At 33.1% G+C, this 20903-nt stretch overlaps 1 pseudogene across 1 annotated transcript in view; it reads right to left on the reverse strand.

Moving 5' to 3' along the window:
- The window catches only part of LOC143245795 (regulating synaptic membrane exocytosis protein 2-like), an 83035-nt pseudogene extending 72606 nt beyond the window's left edge, over positions 1-10429 (reverse strand). The window contains exon 1 of the transcript XR_013025692.1: positions 9986-10429. The product of XR_013025692.1 is annotated as a regulating synaptic membrane exocytosis protein 2-like (transcript). The remainder of the gene's footprint in view (positions 1-9985) is intronic.
- Between the last annotated feature and the right edge of the window lie 10474 nt (positions 10430-20903).

The following is a 20903-nucleotide window of genomic DNA, read 5'->3' on the forward strand; positions in this document are numbered from 1 at the left end:
TATTATATGGCTCTCTTATTACTGTCAAAAGTCCACTTAGGTCTTTTCAAACACTTTAGAATTTTGGTTGGAAGGTTAAAATACTCCTATCCCACTGAATCCGAGGGTCGCGGGTTCAAATCCCGGCCGCACCAAACATGCTCGCCCTTTCAGCCATGGGGGCGTTATAATGTTAGGTCAATCCAACTATTCGTTGATAAAAGAGTAGCCCAAGAGTTGGTGGTGGGTGGTGATCACTAGTAAACCTTCGTTCTAGTCTTACACTGCTAAATTAGGGACGACTAGCGCAGGTAGCCCTCGTGTAGCTTTGCGCGAAATTCAAAAAACAAAAACAAACAAACTATCCCACTGCGCAGGTAGCCTAGTTGCTTTGCACCACAAAACACCAATCTAACCCACTAGTGTTCTATTTTATAATTTCCCTACAAATGTTGCGCGAGTTACTACAGCTCTTCTACTAATTGTTTGCTTTTCTTTCTTCAAAACTTCCTCTGTACCTTTTGTAAGAATGTACTCAGGATAATTAATTTACGTTAGAACCACGCTTCTAGTTTTTCTTACCTCCTATTTACTGTTAACCATACTCTAACATATTAAACGTTAGGCCTATCACTTCTACTTTAGTGAACTTCCAGACGAGCTTTTTATTGGTTGTGACTTTACTCTCTTTGTTTTTGTCTGCTGTTCTCCCTGATCTCATATTATTTTCATGTTTATTATTAAATGACCTACTTGCTATATTCTCGACATCAATGAGTTAGGAACACAAATTCCAATAATCGTTTGCTTTTAACGTTCTTACAATAAATAAGAAAGAAACAATAATAAAAGAAACTAAACATTATTATCTACATTAAACAGTCTTTTATACCATGTCAGAAGTGAGTCATGGTTCTTTATCCATTGTGTATAGGCACCAGACGTTTGTCTCTACGAAGTAACAAGCTTTCAAATGTTAACAGTAAAATTTGTAACAAATTTACACCTAGTCTGCAGTTAGACACTTTTATTGTTAACAGTAATATATCTAACAAATTTACACCTAGTCTGCAGTTGGACACTTTTATTGTTAACAGTAATATATCTAACAAATTTACACCTAGTCTGCAGTTGGACACTTTTATTGTTAACAGTAATATATCTAACAAATTTACACCTAGTATTCAGTTGGACACTTTTATTGTTAACAGTAATATATCTAACAAATTTACACCTAGTCTGCAGTTGGACACTTTAATTGTTAACAGTAATATATCTAACAAATTTACACCTAGTATTCAGTTGGACACTTTTATTGTTAACAGTAAAATTTGTAACAAATTTACACCTAGTCTGCAGTTGGACACTTTTATTGTTAACAGTAATATATCTAACAAATTTACACCTAGTCTGCAGTTGGACACTTTTATTGTTAACAGTAATATATCTAACAAATTTACACCTAGTCTGCAGTTGGACACTTTTATTGTTAACAGTAATATATCTAACAAATTTACACCTAGTCTGCAGCTGGACACTTTTATTGTTAACAGTAATATATCTAACAAATTTACACCTAGTATTCAGTTGGACACTTTTATTGTTAACAGTAATATATCTAACAAATTTACACCTAGTCTGCAGTTGGACACTTTTATTGTTAACAGTAATATATCTAACAAATTTACACCTAGTCTGCAGTTGGACACTTTTATTGTTAACAGTAATATATCTAACAAATTTACACCTAGTATTCAGTTGGACACTTTTATTGTTAACAGTAATATATCTAACAAATTTACACCTAGTATTCAGTTGGACACTTTTATTGTTAACAGTAATATATCTAACAAATTTACACCTAGTATTCAGTTGGACACTTTTATTGTTAACAGTAATATATCTAACAAATTTGCACCTAGTCTGCAGTTGGACACTTTTATTGTTAACAGTAATATATCTAACAAATTTACACCTAGTCTGCAGTTAGACACTTTTATTGTTAACAGTAATATATCTAACAAATTTACACCTAGTCTGCAGTTGGACACTTTTATTGTTAACAGTAATATATATAACAAATTTACACCTGGTATTCAGTTGGACACTTTTATTGTTAACAGTAATATATCTAACAAATTTACACCTAGTATTCAGTTAGACACTTTTATTGTTAACAGTAATATATCTAACAAACTTACACCTAGTCTGCAGTTAGACACTTTTATTGTTAACAGTAATATATCTAACAAATTTACACCTAGTCTGCAGTTAGACAATTTTATTGTTAACAGTAATATATCTAACAAATTTACACCTAGTCTGCAGTTGGACACTTTTATTGTTAACAGTAATATATCTAACAAATTTACACCTAGTATTCAGTTGGACACTTTTATTGTTAACAGTAATATATCTAACAAATTTACACCTAGTATTCAGTTGGACACTTTTATTGTTAACAGTAATATATCTAACAAATTTACACCTTGTATTCAGTTGGACACTTTTATTGTTAACAGTAATATATCTAACAAATTTACACCTAGACTGCAGTTAGACACTTTTATTGTTAACAGTAATATATCTAACAAACTTACACCTAGTCTGCAGTTAGACACTTTTATTGTTAACAGTAATATATCTAACAAATTTACACCTAGTATTCAGTTGGACACTTTTATTGTTAACAGTAATATATCTAACAAATTTACACCTAGACTGCAGTTAGACACTTTTATTGTTAACAGTAATATATCTAACAAATTTACACCTAATCTGCAGTTAGACACTTTTATTGTTAACAGTAATATATCTAACAAACTTACACCTAGTCTGCAGTTAGACACTTTTATTGTTAACAGTAATATATCTAACAAACTTACACCTAGTCTGCAGTTAGACACTTTTATTGTTAACAGTAATATATCTAACAAATTTACACCTAGTATTCAGTTGGACACTTTTATTGTTAACAGTAATATATCTAACAAATTTACACCTAGACTGCAGTTAGACACTTTTATTGTTAACAGTAATATATCTAACAAATTTACACCTAATCTGCAGTTAGACACTTTTATTGTTAACAGTAATATATCTAACAAATTTACACCTAGTCTGCAGTTAGACACTTTTATTGTTAACAGTAATATATCTAACAAATTTACACCTAGTATTCAGTTGGACACTTTTATTGTTAACAGTAATACATCTAACAAATTTACACCTAGTCTGCAGTTAGACACTTTTATTGTTAACAGTAATATATCTAACAAATTTACACCTAGTATTCAGTTGGACACTTTTATTGTTAACAGTAATATATCTAACAAATTTACACCTAGACTGCAGTTAGACACTTTTATTGTTAACAGTAATATATCTAACAAATTTACACCTAGTATTCAGTTGGACACTTTTATTGTTAACAGTAATATATCTAACAAATTTACACCTACTATTCAGTTGGACACTTTTATTGTTAACAGTAATATATCTAACAAATTTACACCTAGTATTCAGTTGGACACTTTTATTGTTAACAGTAATATATCTAACAAATTTACATCTAGACTGCAGTTAGACACTTTTATTGTTAACAGTAATATATCTAACAAATTTACACCTAGTCTGCAGTTAGACACTTTTATTGTTAACAGTAATATATCTAACAAATTTACACCTAGGATTCAGTTGGACACTTTTATTGTTAACAGTAATATATCTAACAAATTTACACCTAGACTGCAGTTAGACACTTTTATTGTTAACAGTAATATATCTAACAAATTTACACCTAGTCTGCAGTTAGACACTTTTATTGTTAACAGTAATATATCTAACAAATTTACACCTAGTCTGCAGTTAGACACTTTTATTGTTAACAGTAATATATCTAACAAATTTACACCTAGTATTCAGTTGGACACTTTTATTGTTAACAGTAATACATCTAACAAATTTACACCTAGTCTGCAGTTAGACACTTTTATTGTTAACAGTAATATATCTAACAAATTTACACCTAGTATTCAGTTGGACACTTTTATTGTTAACAGTAATATATCTAACAAATTTACACCTAGACTGCAGTTAGACACTTTTATTGTTAACAGTAATATATCTAACAAATTTACACCTAGTATTCAGTTGGACACTTTTATTGTTAACAGTAATATATCTAACAAATTTACACCTACTATTCAGTTGGACACTTTTATTGTTAACAGTAATATATCTAACAAATTTACACCTAGACTGCAGTTAGACACTTTTATTGTTAACAGTAATATATCTAACAAATTTACACCTAGACTGCAGTTAGACACTTTTATTGTTAACAGTAATATATCTAACAAATTTACACCTAGTATTCAGTTGGACACTTTTATTGTTAACAGTAATATATCTAACAAATTTACACCTAGTATTCAGTTGGACACTTTTATTGTTAACAGTAATATATCTAACAAATTTACACCTAGTATTCAGTTAGACACTTTTATTGTTAACAGTAATATATCTAACAAATTTACACCTAGACTGCAGTTAGACACTTTTATTGTTAACAGTAATATATCTAACAAATTTACACCTAGTATTCAGTTGGACACTTTTATTGTTAACAGTAATATATCTAACAAATTTACACCTAGTATTCAGTTGGACACTTTTATTGTTAACAGTAATATATCTAACAAATTTACACCTACTATTCAGTTGGACACTTTTATTGTTAACAGTAATATATCTAACAAATTTACACCTAGACTGCAGTTAGACACTTTTATTGTTAACAGTAATATATCTAACAAATTTACACCTAGTATTCAGTTGGACACTTTTATTGTTAACAGTAATATATCTAACAAATTTACACCTAGTATTCAGTTGGACACTTTTATTGTTAACAGTAATATATCTAACAAATTTACACCTAGTATTCAGTTGGACACTTTTATTGTTAACAGTAATATATCTAACAAATTTACACCTAGTATTCAGTTAGACACTTTTATTGTGAACAGTAATATATCTAACAAATTTACACCTAGACTGCAGTTAGACACTTTTATTGTTAACAGTAATATATCTAACAAATTTACACCTAGTATTCAGTTGGACACTTTTTCTACTAACAGTAAAATATGTAACAAATTTACACTTGGCCTTCAGTTGCACACTTCAGTTAGTTTATTACTACAAATGGTCAGTATATCTACTCTCTAATGAATGTGGTCAGCATACCCACTGTATAATAAATGTTCTGTCAGTTTATCACTACAAGTGGTAAGTATATATACTGTGTAATTAATGCTCTGTTAGTTGAATACTACAAGAGATCAGTATACCTACTCTATAATTAATGTTCTGTCAGTTGAACAATACAAGACGTCAGTATACCTACTGTATAATTAATGTCCTGTAAGTTGAACAATACAAGTGATCAGTATCTCTATTGTATAATGTTCTGTCAGTTGAATAATACATGTGATCATATGTCTACTGTGTAATTAATGTTCTGTTAACTGAACATCACAAGTGGTGCGTATATCTATTGTATAATTAATGTTCTGTTAATTCAACAATACAAGTGGTCAGTATACCGATTATATAATTAATGTTCTGTCAAGTGAACAATGCAAGTAGTCAGTATATACATTATAATTAATTTTCTCTCAGTTGAGCAATACAAGCGGTCAGTATAACTACTGTATAATTAATGTTATGTCAGTTGAACAATACATGAGGTCAGTATACCTACAGTATAATTAATGTTATGTCAGTTGAACAATACATGAAGTCAGTATAACTACTGTATAATTAATGTTATGCCAGTTGAACAATACATGAGGTCAGTATACCTACAGTATAATTAATGTTATGTCAGTTGAACAATACATGAGGTCAGTATAACTACTGTATAATTAATGTTATGTCAGTTGAACAATACATGAGGCCAGTATACCTACAGTATAATTAATGTTATGTCAGTTGAACAATACATGAGGTCAGTATAACTACTGTATAATTAATGTTATGTCAGTTGAACAATACATGAGGTCAGTATAACTACTGTATAATTAATGTTATGTCAGTTGAACAATACATGAGGTCAGTATACCTACAGTATAATTAATGTTATGTCAGTTGAACAATACATGAGGTCAGTATACCTACAGTATAATAAGCTTTGTTTCAGTTTAACAATAAAAGTGGTCAGTATATCTATTATATAATTAACGTTTTTCTATTGAACAACAGAAGTGGTTAGTATACATATTGTATAATTAATGTTCTTTAAGTTGAACAATACAAGTGGGCAGTATATACAATGCTGGCCAAAATCTTAAGGCCAACGAACATAAAGAAAAAATATGCATTTTGCGTTGTTAGACTCAACCACTTATTTGAGTAGAGCTTCGAAAGATGAAAATAAGAAAAGGGAAAATAAAAATAAAAACTTTTTTTTTAGTATTTAATAGGGAAAATGTGAACACTATGAAATTAGCCTAAATACTAGCTGGTCAAAATTTAAAACCATACTGAAACGAAGCGTTAATCGGTAAACACGTAACGAAATTTAGTCACTTGTGTTCAAGCATTAGCGTTGTCAACACCTCCACTGACATCTGTGTTACATTGGGTAAAAACATGGCAAAGGCTAAAAAGTTGACAGAGTTTGAACGTGGCAGACTTGTCGAGCTGCAAAAGCAAGGTCTCTCTCAACGTGCCATCGCTGGTGAGATTGGGTGTAGTAAAACTGCTGTTGCAAATTTCTTAAAAGACCCTGAGGGATACAGAACGAGAATTTCAAGTGGTCGGCTCAAGAAAATTTCGCCGGCGTTGAGCAGGAGGATTCGACGGGTTCCGGCAAGACACCAACCAATCGTCGAACCAGATTAAGGCCCTTACGGATGCAGAATGCAGCTCAAGAACAATAAGACGGCATCTACGAGAGAAAGGCTTTAAAAACTGTAAACGTCTTCAAAGGCCACGCCTCCTTCCACAACACAAAACAGCTCGGTTAAACTTTGCTGAGAAGCACCAAATATAAAACGTAGAAAAGTGGAAGAAGGTTTTGTTCTCTGATGAAAAACAATTTAACCTGGATGGTCTAGATGGCTTCCAACGTTACTGTCTCCAACGGAGACATTTTTTACACGTTACACAGTGGAGGGGGTTCCATCATGATCTGGGGTGCTTTCTCCTTCCATGGAACAATGGAGCTTCAGGTTATACAGGGGCGTCAAACAGCAGCTGGCTACATTGGCACGTTGGAGAGAACATCCTTATTGACTGAAGGCCCTCACTTGTGTGGAAATTACTGGATCTTTCAACAGGACAACGCTGCAATCCACAAAGCCCGCAGGACAAAGGACTTTTTCATGGCGAAAAACGTGATTTTTTGGACCATCCAGCGTGTTCGCCCGAACTGAACCCCATTGAAAATGTTTGGGGGTGGATGGCAAGGGAAGTCTATAGAAATGGATGTCAATTCCAAACAGTACATGATCTTCGTGAAGCCATCTTCACCACTTGAAATAACATTCCAGCCAGCCTTCTGCAAAGGCTTATATCGACCATGCCAAAGCGAATGTTTGCAGTTATTCGCAATAACGGCCGTGCAACTCACTACTGAGACCTTTTGTTGGGCATTTCCTACCCTGTTTAGGACTTCTTTTGGTATAGTCTTAAACTTTTGACCAGCTAGTATTTAGGCTAATTTCATAGTGCTCACATTTTCCCTACTAAACGTTTAAAAAGTTTTTTGTTTTTATTTTTCCTTTTCTTATTTTCATCTTTTGAAGCTTTACTCAAATAGGTGGTTGAGTCTAACAACGCAAAATGCATGTTTTCTTTATGTTCATTGGCCTTAAGATTTTGGCCAGCAGTTTATACTGAATAATTAAAGCTCTATTAGTTGAACAATACAAGTGGTCAGTATATCTACTCTTTAGTTAATGTTCTGTCAATTTAATAACACAGGTGGTCAGTACACCTAGTGTATAATTAATATTCTGTCACTTGAACACTACAAGTGGTCAGTATACCTATTGTAGAATTGATGTTCTGTCAGTTTCACACTATAAGTTGTCAGTATATCTACTGTATAATGTATCGCCTGTTAGTTGAAACTACAAGTGGTCAGTATAGCTACTGTATAATTAATCTTCTGTCACTTTAAGACTACTAATGGTCAGTGTATTCTACTGCACAATTAATATTCTATTAGTTGAACAATACACGTGATCTGTATATTTATTGTATAATTAATGTTCTGTCAGTTGAACAATAGAAATGGTCAGTATACTTACTGTATAATTAATGTTCTGTCAGTAAAACACTAGAAATTTTCAGTATATCTACTGTATAATTAATGTTATGTTCGTTTATCACTACATGCGGTCAGTATACTTTATTGTGTAATTACTGTTGTGTAATTTCAACAATACAAGTGGTCAGTATCCCCACTATATAATAAATGTTTGGTCAGTTTAACAATACATATGGTCAGTATGTCTGCTGTATATTTAATGTTCTGTCAGTTTAATAATACAAGTGGTCAGTATACCTACTGTATAATTAATGTTCTGTCAGTTGGTCAATAGAAGAGGTTAGTATACCAACTGTATAATTAATGTTTTGTTAGTTGAACAATACAAATGATCTGTATATCTGTAGTATAATTAATGTTCTGTCAGTTAAACTACAAGTTGTCAATATACCTACTGTATAATTATTATCTGTCAGTTTGATACTACAAGTGGTCAGCATATCTACTGATCTTATTAATGTGGTCAGTATACCTACTGATCTTATTAATGTGGTCAGTATACCTACTGTATAATTAATGTTGTGATAGTTTAACAACAGAAGACTGTATAATTAATGTTCTGTCAGTTTAACAACAAATGTTGTCAGTATACTACTGTGTAATTAATGTTCTGTCAGTTTAACACTACAAGTGGTCAGTATACCAGCTGTATAATTATTGTTCTGACAGTTGAACGATACAAGTGATCAGTATACCTACTGTATAATTAATGTTCTGTCAGTTTAATACTACAAGTGGTCAGTGTATCTACTCACTTGTTGTGGTCAGTTTACCTACTCTATAATTAATGTGTGAGTTTGACACTAGAAGTGGTCTGTATATCTACTCTCTTATTAATGTTTTACCATAGTAGCTTAATAAGTGGTCAGTATGGCTGCTATAGTATTAACGGTTAACTGATCTATTAGTACAAGTGGTCAGTATGGCTGCTATAGTATTAACGTTCAACTTATCTATTAGTACAAGTGGTCAGTATGGCTGCTATAGTATTAACGGTTAACTTATCTATTAGTACAAGTGGTCAGTATGGCTGCTATAGTATTAACGGTCAACTGATGTATTAGTACAAGTGGTCAGTATAACTCTAGTTGATAACTTGATTTCTCTGTTAGTGCCACTGTAGAAGAACAAATCATTTTTAACTTACCAGACTTATTATATAGACTACATCAAGAAACATTCCTTCTTTTGACCACCGAGATTTTTACTGTGGCTATCTTTTTGTCGTGAATATGTTTAGCCTAATACCACTTTTGTAATGGTTGATTACGAAACCTATTTACGGCATCTCGTGGTTTCTCTTGTCAGTTATAGTAATTAATACAGTGATGTAATACTGCTTTATTGAGCTGTTAGTAACATGAGTTTCCTGCCTTTCGTACGAAATATGTGTGTATAGAATTCTTAAGCATGTTTTTAGTACCTCTTATATAGAAACCAACAGAAGTATAGCGATATATAAACAGATATAAACGTAGATAAGTAAAAGAGAAACAAACAGAATATAAACCGTTAGAATATATATATATTTTTACAGGTATACCTGTTATAAGATTAAAAATAAAGTTAGAAAACTGAATAATGTTTGATTAGGCAAAAATCACTTATTGATTTTGGTATTCTGTTTTACAGATAACGTCTCTAATACTGTACGTTTAAACCTACTTGAGGATTTGTCGTTCTTTTAATTCCTCGTTCTTCTGTCTTTCCATGACATTTTCTATTATCTTTCTCTCCTCCTCACTGAGGTGACTAAGGTCTGGCATCAGAGGAACCAAAGTAGAAAGTGGATTTTCCATCCCAACACACAAATACACCGAAAGAAACAGTGGGGTGGATCCCACAGTTTAGGCCTAGTGGCAGTACGGCTGGGAGTGTAATGGCGGAGAACACAAATGCAGGCCTCGCACTTCGCTGGCATGAAGGTTGCTTTCTAACTTGGAGTAACAGTGTACTTCGAACTGTAGCGGCGAACATGCCAGCTTCCAGGCCGTTTCAATCTAACTAGGAAGCCGACATTTCCTGAGTAAATCTCGAGCGGTGAAGTGTGGGAGGTGAGACAATTGAACAGTTCAGACTATGTCTCGTCGACTCCGCTAATTTCTGGAGTCCCCTGCTTCCTAAAAATATCGATAGGTGGCGCTGTTTACGCTTGTATGCGTGTATACGGAACTGAAAGCTGTCTTATGAATAAGTTTAGGCCTGCTCGTAAGAGTGCAGAGGTAGAACGTCATTCATCTCACCAATCAAAGAGCGTCACATCTATGACGTAATTCGCCAAGTGTTTCATTGTGGCTGGCAAAGAGCAAAAAGAGTTGAATGAAACAATCGTATACAATTGTCATGGTTACAGCTATGTAAGTTTAAAGAGAAACAAAAAGCCGACGGAGGCGGCGTGACGCTGGTTCAGTATACAAATAAAAAGTTTATTCGAATCCTCCAATTAATGTTTCTTCAAAAGTGATCTCTAACTTTTTTGTTTTTCTTTAATTTTTCACCGAATTAATTACTAATTCTAATGTAACTGACGGACCCACACAGTAACAATGTATAACGGACGTTTAAGGCACCCTGTAAAAATGTCTTTTCTGCAACGTCTGCAGTTCTCAAGTGTGATGACATAAATAGTTTGATAATAAATTATTGTAATCTTACAAAGCTCACGACCTGTAATTTCACTTATGACTCGAGGATTAGAAAAGAATTTGGGTTTTCTAAAAACAAGTTGGTACAGAAGCACCATGGTTTTGAAATATAACAAAATCACAATAGTTTTTTAAGAAAGATAAGTCTATGAAAATAAATGTTTGAGCAGCGTCTTCGCTTTTACTTCCGACTGTTCTTCCCAATTTACTGTTGTGATAAATTTCATGAACTTTGGTGTTTGCTCTAAAAACGAAAACCAATTTTCGCTTAAATTCGATTTTAGTTCGAAGAAAATCGGCACGTGTTATTTCCCAAACGAAAGGTCAAACGCTTTCACTGAATACAAACTTGTACAACCAAACAATGAGCCATGACATTGTTCCCAGTTTATTTCTAGCAGTATATAAAAACTATTCAATCACAACTGAGCGTAACATCCTTTTTCGTCTATTAACATTTTACTACACTGTGTGGTTTTACTATTATGTATGAATGATACAAAAGGTATCTCAACTATCTTCTATGTACCGTTTTGAAAGGGTGATACTAGCTATCCTTACAGTTAATTCTTTTAAATATATCTTTTCAATTGTACGCTCATAAAAACTGCTACTAAGCATACAAAGATGTCATGTTATAGTTTCCACTTTTGTCCTGAAAATATGCCATGAAGTTCTTCTTGAAAATTAATACAGAGATAAATTTTAACTTAATTTTTATATCTTTGTTTTGTTAACTTTTACCTTACTCACAGACACATAATAGACATCTGTGTTGTGCCCACCATGGGTTTTCAACGTTATAGGCTTTCAGTCTTACTGTTGAGTCCCTGGATTGGGGCTTGTATTTTTTGTACAAAAGATGAACACTTGTTTCTTTGATTCGTTTCAATGGTTGTACGTTTGTTTAGTTTAAGTGGATCAATGGTTGTCTCTTTGATTCGTTTCAATAAATCAATTGTTCAACCAATGCTTTCCTCGTAGTTTAGTTTCGGCGAATCAATGGTTGTTCTTTGTTTACTTTCAGTGGATCAATGGTTGTATGTTTGTTTAGTTTCAGTGGGTCAATGGTTGTATGTTTGTTTAGTTTCAGTGTATCAATGGTTGTTCTTTGTTTAGTTTCAGTGGATCAATAGTTGTCAGTTTGATTCGTTTCAGTAGATCAATAGTTGTATCTTCATTTAGTTTCAGTGGATCAAAGCTGTTAGGTTGTTTAAGTTTCAGTGGATCAAAGATAAACAATCAATGGTTGTCTCTTTGATTCGTTTCAATAGATCAATGGTTGTATCTTTGATTCGTTTCAATAGATCAATGGTTGTATCTTTGATTCGTTTCAATAGATCAATGGTTGTATCTTTGTTTAGTTTCAATAGATCAATGGTTGTATCTTTGTTTAGTTTCAATGGATCAGTGGTTGTATGTTCAGTTCTTGGTCGTTAAATAAATTGTAAAATATGAATCTGATAAAGGTAAAAAACGTTAAGATATTGAATGTAAAGCTGATACTGATAGCTTAAGGACATTGCTTGTAATTATCTCAGCACAGGTTTTCAGTAAGATGTGTATTTTATCAGTACTCCCAGCACAGGTTTTCAGTAAGATGTGTATTTTATCAGTACTCCCAGCACAGGTTTTCAGTAAGATGTGTATTTTATCAGTACTCCCAGCACAGGTTTTCAGTAAGATGTGTATTTTATCAGTACTCCCAGCACATGTTTTCAGTAAGATGTGTATTTTATCAGTACTTCCAGCACATGTTTTCAGTAAGATGTGTATTTTATCAGTACTTCCAGCACATGTTTTCAGTAAGATGTGTGTTTTATCAGTACTCCCAGCACATGTTTTCAGTAAGATGTGTATTTTATCAGTACTTCCAGCACATGTTTTCAGTAAGATGTGTATTTTATCAGTACTCCCAGCACAGGTTTTCAGTAAGATGTGTATTTTATCAGTACTCCCAGCACAGGTTTTCAGTAAGATGTGTATTTTATCAGTACTCCCAGCACATGTTTTCAGTAAGATGTGTGTTTTATCAGTACTCCCAGCACATGTTTTCAGTAAGATGTGTATTTTATCAGTACTTCCAGCACATGTTTTCAGTAAGATGTGTGTTTTATCAGTACTCCCAGCACAGGTTTTCAGTAAGATGTGTATTTTATCAGTACTCCCAGCACATGTTTTCAGTAAGATGTGTATTTTATCAGTACTTCCAGCACATGTTTTCAGTAAGATGTGTATTTTATCAGTACTCCCAGTACAGGTTTTCAGTAAGATGTGTATTTTATCAGTACTCCCTGTACATGTTTTCAGTAAGATGTGTATTTTATCAGTACTCCCAGTACAGGTTTTCAGTAAGATGTGTATTTTATCAGTACTCCCAGCACAGGTTTTCAGTAAGATGTGTATTTTATCAGTACTCCCAGCACAGGTTTTCAGTAAGATGTGTATTTTATCAGTACTCCCAGTACAGGTTTTCAGTAAGATGTGTATTTTATCAGTACTCCCAGCACAGGTTTTCAGTAAGATGTGTATTTTATCAGTACTCCCAGTACAGGTTTTCAGTAAGATGTGTATTTTATCAGTACTTCCAGCACATGTTTTCAGTAAGATGTGTATTTTATCAGTACTTCCAGCACATGTTTTCAGTAAGATGTGTATTTTATCAGTACTTCCAGCACATGTTTTCAGTAAGATGTGTATTTTATCAGTACTCCCTGTACATGTTTTCAGTAAGATGTGTATTTTATCAGTACTCCCAGTACAGGTTTTCAGTAAGATGTGTATTTTATCAGTACTCCCAGTACAGGTTTTCAGTAAGATGTGTATTTTATCAGTACTCCCAGCACAGGTTTTCAGTAAGATGTGTATTTTATCAGTACTCCCAGTACAGGTTTTCAGTAAGATGTGTATTTTATCAGTACTTCCAGCACATGTTTTCAGTAAGATGTGTATTTTATCAGTACTCCCAGCACATGTTTTCAGTAAGATGTGTATTTTATCAGTACTCCCTGTACATGTTTTCAGTAAGATGTGTATTTTATCAGTACTCCCTGTACATGTTTTCAGTAAGATGTGTATTTTATCAGTACTCCCAGCACATGTTTTCAGTAAGATGTGTATTTTATCAGTACTCCCTGTACATGTTTTCAGTAAGATGTGTATTTTATCAGTACTCCCTGTACATGTTTTCAGTAAGATGTGTATTTTATCAGTACTCCCAGCACAGGTTTTCAGTAAGATGTGTATTTTATCAGTACTCCCAGCACATGTTTTCAGTAAGATGTGTGTTTTATCAGTACTCCCTGTACATGTTTTCAGTAAGATGTGTATTTTATCAGTACTCCCAGCACAGGTTTTCAGTAAGATGTGTATTTTATCAGTACTCCCAGCACATGTTTTCAGTAAGATGTGTATTTTATCAGTACTCCCAGTACAGGTTTTCAGTAAGATGTGTATTTTATCAGTACTCCCAGCACAGGTTTTCAGTAAGATGTGTATTTTATCAGTACTCCCAGCACATGTTTTCAGTAAGATGTGTATTTTATCAGTACTTTCCCCGTTTTATTTCACTTTTGACGAAAGCTTTTGCTCGTTCATTACCGAAACTCATCTTGCTAGTTTAACACAGTTAAAGTCGGTTAAAACGATAGAATTCTTGATGAGATCCCTTGACGGGTAAGTAAAGAAAAAGTGTGAAAGTTAATATCACATCAGTTTTAAACACAGTGATTTTAACCAGCCCACTGCAGGTTTTAAATGAAAGTGCATAATAAGACATCAGTTGTACTTTTCTACCCTAACATCTCTCGCTCAAAATTTCAAATTATTAGTGGAGTTGAGGTCTTATGTCGTCCGTCTGACAGATAATTGTGGATAGTGAATGATGCCAACAGTGTTCAAGAAGAAAGACTACTTTTAAGTTAACAATCATAAGAGTTTGATTTTAAAACAATAATTTAAACCAAACATTCTTAAACAGATTAAACTGAAACAAAAGAAAGTGAAAATGCCTGAATTGGTTTTATTGGATATTACCATATTTAAGGAACAAGTTATAGGTAATCACTAAAACACGTTTCTAAAGCCGATATGAAGTGAGTTGAGGATACTTTCACCTCATAAGTTCATGTTTATGGGTAGGTCCGAAGTTACACAATGCCTATCTACGCTGTGTTTGCTACGAGTATCAAACGTACCGCTGAGCCACTGGTGATGGTGTGTGGGGGGGAAATACTTGTATTAATAGTTTACTGAAGTGTAAATTTAGTATGAACAGTTATACACTTAATTAAAAATATCATAATGTAGGTAAGAGGTGGAAATATAAGGGTTAGCTCGTAAATTAAACACTAGAAACAATAAGTGTATGAAAACAATATCGTTACTACAGGTCCTAATAAAGTGTTGAAACACAACTGTGTCAAAATGTGAAGTGTTAGCTTTTTTCTCTGAAAATAATTAATTTTCTACACACACACGTATATTTTGAAGGTATATCTTTATGGATGGTTATTTCAAATTATTTAATTATTTCTCAACATTACGTTTGCCTAATTTAGTCACTTACAGCCCATTATTTGGCAACTGTGGCGAAGTTCAGATACTTTATGTTATAATTTAGGTTGCCACTTGGTGGAAGAAATTAAAGTTTTCCTTAGAATTAAATATATAAAAATAAATCTCACACAATTGACACAATATTAGTTTCGGTACTCCCAAAACACGATAAAAAAAAAACTGTTACAAAGTTATCATTACAAACAGATTTAAAATAAACTGGTGGTCCACACTTATTTGCCTTTGACTTTTACGTCCATTGTTATATTTTAGTGCTGGAGGTCGCTGTGATATTAATTAACTTAGATAATTCTACGTTAGAATTTATATTATAACATGTCACTAGTTGGCGGACCATACACCATTTTATTTCTTTTACGTCCATTGTTATATTTTAGTGCTGGAGGTCGCTGTGATATTAATTAACTTAGATAATTCTACGTTAGAATTTATATTATAACATGTCACTAAATGGCGGGCCATACACCATTTTATTTCTTTTACGTCCATTGTTATATTTTAGTGCTGGAGGTCGCTGTGATATTAATTAACTTAGATAATTCTACGTTAGAGTTTATATTATAACATGTCACTAGATGGCGGGCCATACACCATTTTATTGAATCTTGTAACATTTCTCTCCATTCCACCCCTTTGTCGCAGGAATGCACACAGTTAAGAGATCATAAAAAGTTAATACACCATTACATATAATTTAAATATAAAGAATATTATATTACTATAGAAATATATAATTTGTTTCAATATGTTTTTTTTCTTTTATTAGTTGAGCCCCCCAAACGTTGATGATGTGTGTGATATCAACTAGCTCCGATTCCTCTAAAATATTATTTCTTAAGTTGGGCCAAATAACGCAAATAGGCCTATAGTGTCTTTCCGCGAAATTCAATGAACCAGTAATATGTAATACATAAATTACTTATCCTTGTATATTAAAACATTGTTTGTATTATTGTTATACTTCATCCGACAGTGTGCCTAGTCTTTATCCATTGTTTAATCCAGGTATTATTGTTATTTCTCAGCATACTGTATGTCTAGTCTTTATCCTTTTTTAATCTAGGTACTATTGTTATATTTCAGCCGACTGTGTGACTAGTCTTTATCCATTGTTTAATGTAGGCATTATTGTTATATTTCAGCCGACTGTGTGTCTAGGCTTTGGTCTTTGTTTAATCTATGTATTATTGTTATCTTTCACCCGACTGTGACTCTTGTCTTTGTCCTTTCTTTAATCTAGGTATTGTTATTATCTTTCATCCGACGGTGTGCCTTGTCTTTTTTTGCTTTGTTGAAACTAGATATTATTGTTTTCTTTCATCCAAGTGTGCGTCTAGTCTTTTTCCGTTGTTTAATCTAGGTATTATTGCTATCTTTCATCCGACTGTGTGTCTAGTCTTTGTCCTTTGTTCAAAATAGATATTATTGTTTTCCTTCATCCAACTGTGCACCTAGTCTTTGTCCTTTGTTATATTTAGGTATTGTTGTCATCTTTTATCTAACTGTGTGTCTACTCTTTGTCCTTTTTTTAATGTAGGTATTGTTGTCATCTTTCATCCGACTGTGTCTCTAGTCTTTGTCCTTTGTTTAATTCAGGTATTGTTATTATCTTTCTACCGACTGTGTGTCTAGTCTTTATCCATTGTTTAATCTAGGCATTATTGTTATTTCTCAGCATATTGTGCATCTAGTCTTTGTCCTTTGTTATATCTAGGTATTGTTGTCATCTTTTAGCTAACTGTGTCTTTAGTCTTTGTCCTTTGTTTAATCAAGGTATTCTTGTTATCTTTCAACTAACTATGTGTAAAGTCTTTGTCCTTTTTTAATCTAGGTATTGTTGTTATCTTTCATCCGACTGCGTGTCTAGTCTTTGCTCTTTGTTTAATCTCGGTATTTTTTATCTTTCACCTAACTGTGTGCCAGGTCTTTGTCCTTTGTTTAACAAATATATTATTGTTATCTTTCATCCGACTGTGTGTCTAGTCTTTGTCCTTTTGTCAATCTAGATACTGTTGTTATCTTTCATCTTATTATGTCTCTAGTCTTTGTACTTTTTTAATCTACATAATTTTGTTATCTTTCAGCTAATTGTGTGTCTAGTCTTTGTGCTTTATTTTATTCAGGTATTGTTGTTATCTTTCTTCCAACTGTGTGTCAGGTCTTCGTCCTTTTTTTAATCTAGGTATTGTTGTTATCTTTCTTCCAACTGTGTGTCAGGTCTTCGTCCTTTTTTTAATCTAGGTATTGTTGTTATCTTTCATCGAACTGTGTGTCAGGTCTTCGTCCTTTTTTTAATCTAGGTATTGTTGTTATCTTTCATCGAACTGTGTGTCAGGTCTTCGTCCTTTTTTTAATCTAGGTATTGTTGTTATCTTTCATCGAACTGTGTGTCAGGTCTTCGTTCTTTTTTAATCTAGGTATTGTTGTTATCTTACATCGAACTGTGTGTCAGGTCTTCGTCCTTTTTTAATCTAGTTATTGTTGCTATCTTTCAACTAACTGTGTGTGTATGTAGTCTTTGTCCTATGTTTAATCTTAGTATTATTGTTATCTTTCATCCGACTGTGTGTCTAGTCTTTGTACTTTGTTTAATCTAGGTATTATTGTTATATTTTATCTGACTGTGTGTCTTGTCTTAATCCACTGTTTAATGTAGGTATTGTTGTTATATTTCAGCCGACTCTGTGTCTAATCTTTATCAATTGTTTATCTAGGTATTATTGTTATATTTCAGCCGACTGTGTGTATATTCATTGTCCATTGTTTAATCTATGTATTATTGTTATCCTTCAGTCGACTATGTGTCTAATGTATGTTCTTTGTTTAATCTAGGTATTGTTGTTATCTTTCATCCGACTAAGTATCTTGGCTTTGTTCTTTGTTTAATCTATGTATTATTGTTATTATCTTTCATCCGACTGTGACTCTTGTCTTTGTCCTTTCTTTAATCTAGGTATTGTTGTTATCTTTCATCCGACGGTGTGCCTTGTCTGTTTTTTGCTTTGTTAAATCTAGATATTATTGTTTTCCTTCATCCAACTGTGCGCCTAGTCTTTGTCCTTTGTTATATCTAGGTATTGTTGTCATCATTCATCTAACTGTGTGTCTAGTCTTTGTCCTTTGTTTAATCTAGGTATTGTTGTCATCATTCATCTAACTGTGTGTCTAGTCTTTGTCCTTTGTTTAATCTAGGTATTGTTGTCATCATTCATCTAACTGTGTGTCTAGTCTTTGTCCTTTGTTTAATCTAGGTATTGTTGTCATCATTCATCTAACTGTGTGTCTAGTCTTTGTACTTTGTTTAATGTACGTGTTGTTGTTATCTTTCATCCGACTGTGTGTCTAGTCTTTGTACTTTGTTTAATGTACGTGTTGTTGTTATCTTTCATCCGACTGTGTGTCTAGTCTTTGTCCTTTTTAAATCTAGGTATTGCTAAGTATTGTTGTTATCTTTCATCCGACTGTGTGTCTAGTCTTTGTCCTTTGTTTAATCAAGGTATTGTTATTATCTTTCTTCCAATTGTGTCTCTAGTCTTTGTTCTTTGTTAAATCTAGGTATTGTTGTCATCTTTCATCCGACTGTGTGTCTAGTCTTTATCCTTTGTTTAATCTAGGTATTATTGTTATTTTTCAGCATACTGTGTGTCTAGTCTTTATCCATTATTTAATCTAGCTATTATTGTTATTTCTCAGCATACTGTGTGTCTAGTCTTTATCCATTGTTTAATCTAGGTATTATTGTTATTTCTCAGCGTACTGTGTGTCTAGTCTTTATTGATTGTTTAATCTAGGTATTATTGTTATATTTAAGTTTGTTTTGTGTTCTTTTCAATAGCAATTTTTGTCTCTTTCTTGTTAAGTAATTAAAAATATTTCCGTCTTGTTTCTCACGAAGGTCAGTAAATGGCGTGCCCTGAATATTTCGCTGTTACCTTAATTAAATGAGTTTATATTATATGTGTGTGTGTTTTCTAATAGCAAAGCCACATAAGGCTATTTACTGAGTCCACCGACGGGAATCAAACTCCTGATTTTACCGTTGTAAATATTTAAACTTATCGCTGTTTCAGTGGGTTACTCGTCGGGTACCTAGTACTAAATTGAATAAGTGTGTGTGAACACGACTTGCTCCTGAATAAGGAATATTTAATAGGTTAACAATTCTAAGTTTTTAAATAAAGTAACAGGTCTCTTGTTAGTGTGTGAAGGCCATTTGGAGGCTGTCGAAGGAAGATTTAAGTGAATTACACTTACACTAAGATGTTAGTGTTGGTACTATTTTAGTTCGTATCACTGCATAATGTATTTAGTCCCTCAGTAACTTTCATAGTATCAAGAATTAGAAGCGCATACGGTAGGTCTAAAATTGATGATTTATGACAATAATAATTAACTATAAATCACACTTCGCCATCTTGGAAGAGGGGTTTACAACATGACAACTGTCACTCAAATTCTAGTAGGTTTGTTGTGAACCAGCTGTTGTGTGTAAGATTTGGATTAAGATAAACTCTTCGTTGGCAATAGACATGGCGGATTTACTGTGGTGGAATGCTGATATTATGTCCTCTTCTAATCCTTAATAATACCTTATGGAGTAGATAAAAAGTGTAGTGTTAAAATATGTTAGGCCTAATGCTAATATTTTACTACAATTAGTAGCAACAGCGTTCTTGCTTTATCTCGTGCAAAGTTGAACAATGGGTTATTTCTGCTTGACGATATGAGAGATCAAACCTCGAATCGTAACATTAAAAACTTTTAAATTATTACAGATCAGCACACAAAAACTGCAATTATCAATTTTATTCGTCTATCATCTTAATGATATCATATTTATTAACTGCCACTTTTACAAAGAATGTCTCTTATCATGGAATTTTTTTCACCCGACTAATGATGCAGGGAACAAAATAAAACGGCAGGACACGATTGAGTTTTTGAAAATCAAATTCTGACATTTAATATACAAATATTCAATATTCACTCACCTATCAGTACCAGTTCTACTGGTCTGGCATGGCCAGGTGGGTTAAGGTGTTCGACCTGTAATCTGAGAGTCGCAGGTTAGAATCCCAATCGCATCAAACACGCTTGCCCTTTCAGCCGTGGGGGCATTATAACGTGACAGTCAATCCCACTATTCATTGGTAAAAGAGTAGCCCAAGAGTTGGCGGTGGGTGGTGATGAGTAGCTGCCTTCCCTCTAGTCTTATTCTGCTAAAACAGAAACGGCTAGCGCAGATAGCCCTTGAGTAGTTTGCGTGAAATTAAAAAAAAAACATAAAATAGTTTTAGTTTATTTAAGAGACAAACGGTAAAAACAAGCACACAAAAAACAATACTGGACTTACGACGTCC

The sequence above is a fragment of the Tachypleus tridentatus genome, chromosome 3 (genome assembly GCF_004210375.1).
Source record: "Tachypleus tridentatus isolate NWPU-2018 chromosome 3, ASM421037v1, whole genome shotgun sequence".
Lineage (NCBI taxonomy): Eukaryota > Metazoa > Arthropoda > Merostomata > Xiphosura > Limulidae > Tachypleus > Tachypleus tridentatus.